Raw genomic sequence first — 7474 nt, 5'->3', positions numbered from 1 at the left:
ATCCTCTAAAACACATCTAATACTACAACACATTAATACGAAAATTGGTATTCTAGTGAAGATCCTTTAGAGCCTATGAAAGAGGGGTCACACCCCACACATCACCAAGCAGAAACTTCGTTACCCCATCACGTATGTTTCCCCTTGCTACCAAAGAGCCCATCTCTGCCCATTGCTTCTTTTCTCCCACCCAACTTTAAAAGTTCTCTTTGTTATCTTAAGAAAGTCAGCCTTTAACCAGTTTGTATACATTATTCAGCAAAACCAAAACCCTGGTAGTTAGTGGAACACCATGTCCCTTGGGGTTGGGGATCTTGGTTCTTTTTACCACTTATCTGATGTGTTCTTCCTCAATGTTTGGAATCCCTCAAGCATGGGAACTCTGTAGCACTCCTAGCACCTTGACTAATGGCCTGGCCCAGTAGACTTTGCATAAAGAGTTGTTGAATGAATTTCATATATGTTTGAGCATCTTGTAAAGCCTAGAAAAGTACAACACATGAAATATGTGCTGGACAAGCAGTCCTTGAATAGATGACTACATCACTTCTGTGTAGTTCTTACCATATATTCTGATGCTGGACTAAGCACTACAGTATATTCAAAATTAGAAGCAATGAACTTTTCCAACCAGGGCCCAGCAGAATGGCTCCCTCAAACAAGGGTGGCGAGAAGAAGGGCCATTCTGCCATCAACATGGTAGTGACCAGAGAATACACATCAACGTTCACAACGCATTCATGGAGTGGGTTTCGAGGAGCCCCTCAGGCACTCAAAGAGATCCAGAAATTTGCCATGAAGGACATGGGAACTCCAGAGGTATCCATTTTTTTTTTTTTTTTTTTTTTTTTAAAATTTATTTATTTATTTGACAGAGATAGAGACAGCCAGCGAGAGAGGGAACACAAGCAGGGGGAGTGGGAGAGGAAGAAGCAGGCTCACAGCAGAAGAGCCTGATGTGGGGCTTCGATCCCATAACGCCGGGATCACGCCCTGAGCCGAAGGCAGATGCTTAACCGCTGTGCCACCCAGGCGCCCCCAGAGGTATCCATTGACACCAGGCTTAACAAAGCTGTCTGGGCCAAAGGAATAAGGAATGTTCCATACCGTATCCGTGTGCTGTTGTCCAGAAAAACATAAGGAGGATGAAGAGTCACCAAGCAAGCTCTCTACGTTGGTTACCTATGTACTTGTCACCACTTTCCAAAATCTACAGATGGTTAATGTGGATGAGAACTAATGGCTGATGGTCAAATTAAGGTATAAAACAGCAAAAAAAAAAAAAAAAAAAAAATTAGAAACAATCAAATTAATAGCATACTAACAGAATAGAGAATTAACTCACTTTATCTATTGATTATACTATGATGCGTTAGTGCCGCATGCTAAGGGTGTGGGCCTTTTGGAAGAAAGTTTGAAATTGAGAAGAGCAGTCTAAATTTCCATTTCAAAGGTGGTGGAAAGGTAGATAAGCCATGGGAAGGGCTTAATTTCTGTGGATAAATATCTTTAAAAAATGATTATTGGATAAAAAATAAAATTCAGACTGTGTCTATACAAGGCCAGAATATTTAATCTAAGTAGAATTACCAGATAAAATACAGGACACTTGGTTAAATTTGAATTTCAGATAAACTACAAATATTTTTTAGTACAGGTATGTCCTATGTATTACATGGGACATACTTATACTAAAAAAAAATCATTATCTCAAATTCAAATTTAACTGGGCATCTTATATCTTTATTTGCTAAATCTGGAGACTCCAAATCTATGGAAAAAATATTCAATTTATTGTTTAGATATTTGATCTGCATGTCATCTGGGTAAATTAATCTCCTTTTATACAGATGTTTGGCTACTGCGTAAAGCGTTAAAGGTCCACTTTCTCCTAGTCTTACATCTCTTCACACCTTTTCTCCCCTAGCTATAGTGTTCGGTTGAAATAAAAGATTTTTTGTGCCATCCCCCACCCCATCACCACCCCCAGCTCTCTAGGACTCGAGAACCAGAGGTTCTGGGTAATTCAGTTATTACGGACTTTCAGTGGAGGTGGTATTGATAAAAGGGGTCAAAATGACTGCTCTGGATATTAAAGATCTCAAAGTATGAAAAAGCTCAAAGTAACAAAAATTCCCTCATCCTTGACATACTTTCCAATCTGAGTCACACAGCCCCGGCCGTAAGGGACCATGCCAGCAAAGCCAATCTTAAGGAATATGTCCATAATTCTTCATAATGAATAATGACCAATGTAAGCAAAGGAAACAAAGATACTCTCCATATAGCAAATCCACAAATTCTGGGATTCAAGGTATAGGATGTTGGTGAAGGTGGAAGAGAGGAAATTGATCAATATACAGAGGAATTTGTACAACAATAAAAAGGTTTAGTTGGGCCTGATGCCATTTTTGTTGTTGTTGGGGGACCAGATATATACACCTGGAAACTTCATCAACCCATTTTAGTAGGAGGTAAGGCCTAGGTAGAAGAGAGGAAAGTTTGATTCCAAAGGTCCTTTCAGGAAGAATGAATTTCCTATAAGTATATATTCTAATTGGAATTAGATTGGCCAAGTGGAACTATTAAAAGTCTTACTTTAATGGATAGGTAAGAATAAGGTACATGGTTAAATAACAAAGAACCACCCTAAGTGGTGATTGACTCTTTATGGCACTACTGCATAATTCTTATCCATTAATATAAATATTAACAACACGTGTTTGTTATAAAAGTTATTGGACACAAGCCTGCTATAATTCTTGGGCTGCCTGCCCGGCTCATGAAGATTCCTCTTTTCTAAAAATGTCTCCAGAACTCAGGCGTGAGCTCCTAATAGATGGAGTCTGCCCATCCGCTGGCCATTGCTGACTGGTCCAGGGACAGACACTTCGACCCAGGCTGGACCAATCAGAGTAGATTTATTTCAAATGGAAACTTGAATCTAAGCTTTCTTTGGAGGTGGAAGCCTGTACGTGAATCTCGAGAGTTCTCAGGGCCACACATGTTGAAAGAAGTAAAGACATAGAGTTTGTGTGCAGTTGAATTCAGGTCTTTAGTTCTAGTCGTCCCCGAGGCCCCCATTTCCTTGTACTTACTACTGCTGTGTGATCTGCCGTGTGTGTTTATCTAACAATTTCTCTTTTTTGCCTCTGTTAGCTATGTCCCTGCTGTTTGTCATAAAAGCATCTGGAATAGCCCGACAGGTGTCTCGTGCTGTGCTGTTGCTAGGGGGCTTTAACCCTGAAGGAGCTTACAGCTTTGCGTGTCAACCCTAATACAGGGTGAGAAGTTATAAAGGTTGCAAGAGTATTCAAGAGCTATAAGAAAACAGAGGTTGTAGCAGCAGGGTTTAGGGACAACTTCTTGTCTGAGATGGGTTTTGAGCTTGCCTATCTAAGGTAAGATAAGATTCGATCATGTGACAGTGAGCGAGAGAAGGCCCTCAAGACAGGGAAGATGACCTGAGCAAAGAATTAGTTATCAGACAAAATGGGGTATGGGTGGAAAACAGCCACTCCTGGCAGGTCAAATCCTTTAGCAGCAAGGGGGAAACCTGAAGATTTTTAAGCAAGAGAGGAACGCGGTCTTTGGAATAATACCGGTGCTGGGTTGGAATGGGAAAAAGGATGGGGTTGTGCAGTTAGGAGCTTATTACAGTGTTCTGTGCTAAAAACAATAGAAGGAGGCTGACAGGGAGTGGAAAGACAATGAGTTAACTCCCCATGTCGGACAATCCCAATATCGTCAGTAAAGAAGAATCTTAGGAGAGCAGGGGGCAGAGACGGGTGGGAACCTGGGGAGTGAAGTGAAGGCTGCAAGGGGGGCGGCCAAACTCTTCCTTGAGGTTAAATAATAGGAACGAGAACTAAAACCAGCGACCAGCCTGCACCGTCGGTGGGCTCGCACAGAGGAGCAAAACTGCAAGGTACCGACGGGTTACCCTGAGTGGGGACCTCATGAAGCTTGTGAAAGGCAAACACGGAAGGAACACTGTAGGGAGAACCTTATAGACATGCCTGAGGCTCGGAATGGCCCACCTAGGCGATTGTGTGGCTTGAAAGTGGGAAGTCATGCCTGGGTAAGGATGCAAGTAAAGTCAGGAGGACACTCAGAAAACAATGAGAAGGGAAGTGATAGGATCATTGGTTCAGTAGCTTCAAGGGAATGTGAGATCCTGGAGAGCTGAAAGGAGAATTTCAGGGCCCTAGAGGGGGTGCCTGGAGCCTTTCTGCATGATGATCTATTTGTGTCCTGATAACATAAAATCAGTGGAGATAAAGGTCTCAGGACCCCAGAAGGCTGAGGAACTGTAAGAAGAGGATATCTATAGATGTTTCCAGAAAGGGGAGGAGCAAGAGACTAGGACATGTGAAGACCATCCTAGACAGGAAGACAGGAAGTAGGTAGTGGTACCTACATACCTCCCAGGACGGCGGTAGATAGGCAGGCTTGGGAAAGGTGAGCAGACAGAATGGTGTGGACTTCCACAGAGCTCACTGAGCGTGGCTGATGGAAGCCAGAGTTAGGAAAGAGAGCTGCGTGAGAGGAACAAGGTTTGTCAGTGTGGAATGGGGGAGGTGGGGGATAGGAGGTACCTGTTGGAATGCTGTGTGGGGAGAGGACAGTATCGTCCTGCTGATAAAGTCAGATTTTTAGTAAAGTGAGGTAATGAAGGGAGCATCTGAAATAAAGATAAAGGATATGGGACGGTTTCTTTCCAAGACATGACTGGTCTCCCCGGGTGCCCTGAGGAGAGCTGACACGGAGCTATAGAGGAAAAAGAATGCGGAGCAAAGATGAGCACGGGTGATAATTGTCCATAGTGAGTTTAACAAAGTGAGAGGTAGCTCAAGGCCCACATGAATGTCAAGGAAGCAGATCTAGGAAGATAGATTCTCCCAAAATTCTTTTAAAGATTCTTTTCACAAGTGGGTACATATTTCCCCTCCCACTCTTGAGACCTTTATTTGCTTAGCAAATCAAGCATGTGTGTTCATGGGCATGTGTGTGTGTGTGTGTGCACGCGTGTGTGCGTGCAAGATAACAAGGGCTTACTGGACCTTTGCTATGTTTGGAGATGGGGGCCCGTGTCCCCCTTTTTAATCACTACAGTAGGCGGCTGAGTGTAAAAGATTCCAGAGCAAATAAATGCTTCCCAGATGCTCTTATTCAGTCTGCTGGAAAAACAAACAAACAAACAAAAGTAATGTCTGGTCTAAGAGCTCAAAGTGGTAGCAAAGGTTATCTGAGGACCACCTTGGAGATAAACCCATTTTCCCTTTATTGCTTATTCTTTCCAAAGCCTCATGATCTGAAGATTATTGGTCCTTTTGTCTTCTCCCTGCAGCCTGGATGTAAAATAATCCTGCTCCACTCCTTTTCAAAACCACAAGGCAGGGCTTTAGAGTGGCCCCAGCTCCAGTGCCCCAGAGGCATGGAGTCCTGTTTGGTAAGGGTAACCTTCTACAATTGGGGGGATTCGGTACAGGTCCCAGAGCTGCGCCAGGAGTCCATGAAGGCGGTTCACTCTTCAGACCCCTCATGGCACTTGTGCCCTGTGTCACTAATGGATGAGAGGCACGGTGCAATGATTAGGACCTCCAGCTCTATCACCCCTTGGCTGTGTGATCTTTGGCAAGTTATTTGAGTTCTCAGAGCCTTGATGGTCTCACCTGGATCGCTGGTGTGATGATCATAGGCTGCATTTGTGACGATTAATGGGCAGGGAGTACCTAATTAGCATAGTACCTGCCACGGAGTTGAGCAAGATACAAATACTATTATTAGAGATTCAGTAAGCTTCCAGTGGGAAGCAGGAGGAAGATAGTTTGCATGGTGTCACCCGGTCCTTGAGTAGTATGAAGATAGCGTTATAGACCAGGATCACCAGGGGGGCTGGGAGAGCCCTTACAAAGCTGGGGGTAGATGGAGTGGGGGGTTGGGGGGCGAGGGTGGTGGTGTTCTGTGTTTCTATAACAAGGTTCCCTGGGGCCTTGCTACTGAAAGTGTTATCAGGACCACAGTGCTGGCATTCCCTAGAATCCAGTTAGAAATGCTGGCTCTCAGGCACATACGCCCCATCAGAGCCACCGGATTCAGAACCTGCATTTTTCTTTTAAAGATTTTATTTATTTATTTGACAGAGAGAGGGAGGCAGCAAGAGAGGAAACACAAGCAGGGGGGGTGGGAGAGGGAGAAGCAGGCTTCCCGCTGAGCAGGGAACCCAATGCAGGGCTGGATCCCAGAACGCTGGGATCATGACCTGAGCCGAAGGCAGCTGCTTGATGACTGAGCCACCCAGGCGCCCCCAGACCTGCATTTTTAACAGGCTATTCAGGCAATTACTCTGCATTTTGGACTTCTAGAAGCCCTGCCGTTGGGAGCTGGGGAGTTCTATTGGCTCGATTTACTTAACCAGCACAACCTTGTGTTGCTTCTGGGGAGTGACTAAGAAGAGGTGACAGTCAAACCAGAAACCTCGGGGCTGGCTGCGCCTTACCAGGAAGACCACCCATATGAAAAAAGTGTAGGACAGACCTTTCTGAACACTCAGCAGTGCCTTGTGACTTGAGGCCTCAGGAAAGCAGTTGAAACACTTTAGGGAAGCACATTAACAGAATGCCAGGAGCAAAGGCACCATAACCTAGGTCAGCCCCGTGCAAAGTGCACTAGGTTTGCAAAGTGCACTAGGGCTGTCCTCGAAAACGTGTGCATGTTTGTGAGAACAGTCCTCTCCCATAAAATGCATAGTCAGGAAAAATGTCTGCTTTGTTTCATCAACACAACCAGTGTGCCCGTGTAAAAGGGAATAGTATGTTATTAAGACCTCTTCGGAGGGTACAAAAACCTCTTTCCAAAGATGGGAAAGGGGTTTTTCCTTTCCTGTGAGATATAACCGGTCTCTGGGTCCAGCTCTCCCTTCCCTGTGTCCCGCCCCCAACAGCTTTTCTTTCTGGTTTTTTTTATTTTTATTTTTTTTATTATTTTATTATTTTTTTAACAGAGAACATGTTTCTAGTTGACAGAGTCCACGGTCAGCTCCCTCACCGAACATTGCACAAGTGGCCCAGGCCTCTGGCTGCCCCTGTAAATAAACAGGGCAGGGGACGCGGGAGTGTTCCAGCATCGGCCCTGGCCTAGGTCCGCCCAAATGTCCCCGCAGGCGGCGTGGCCTCGTCTGGAGCTCCTGCTCGAGCGAGGCCGGTGGTGGTGGCCCCCCTCCTCCCCGGAGCCTGGGGCGGCCCCGTGTTTGGTGGGCAGAGACCTCTGTCCACATCAGCACTGCTCCGGAATCTGCCCTGTGTTAGTCAGGAATGTTCTTCAGATAAGGAACTGAGCAGAATGCAGGCCCTCAATCAAAGTGATCCAAGGCCAGCCGGGATCTTTATCGGGCGGCAGGCAAGGGCAGGCTGCGACTCGGACCCCGCCGCGTGAAACCCGAAAATGGTGAGGACGCGGAAATCAGACGCTG

General features: G+C 45.4%; 1 pseudogene; it reads left to right on the top strand.

Moving 5' to 3' along the window:
• Positions 1 to 645: 645 nt before the first annotated feature.
• LOC100470772 lies at positions 646 to 1240 on the top strand (annotated as a pseudogene).
• The last annotated feature ends 6234 nt before the right edge of the window (positions 1241 to 7474 follow it).

The sequence above is a fragment of the Ailuropoda melanoleuca genome, chromosome 18 (assembly GCF_002007445.2).
Source record: "Ailuropoda melanoleuca isolate Jingjing chromosome 18, ASM200744v2, whole genome shotgun sequence".
NCBI classification, from domain to species: domain Eukaryota; kingdom Metazoa; phylum Chordata; class Mammalia; order Carnivora; family Ursidae; genus Ailuropoda; species Ailuropoda melanoleuca.
The sequence above is the reverse complement of the archived record's forward strand: the minus strand, read 5'-3'. Positions and strand labels throughout refer to the sequence as shown.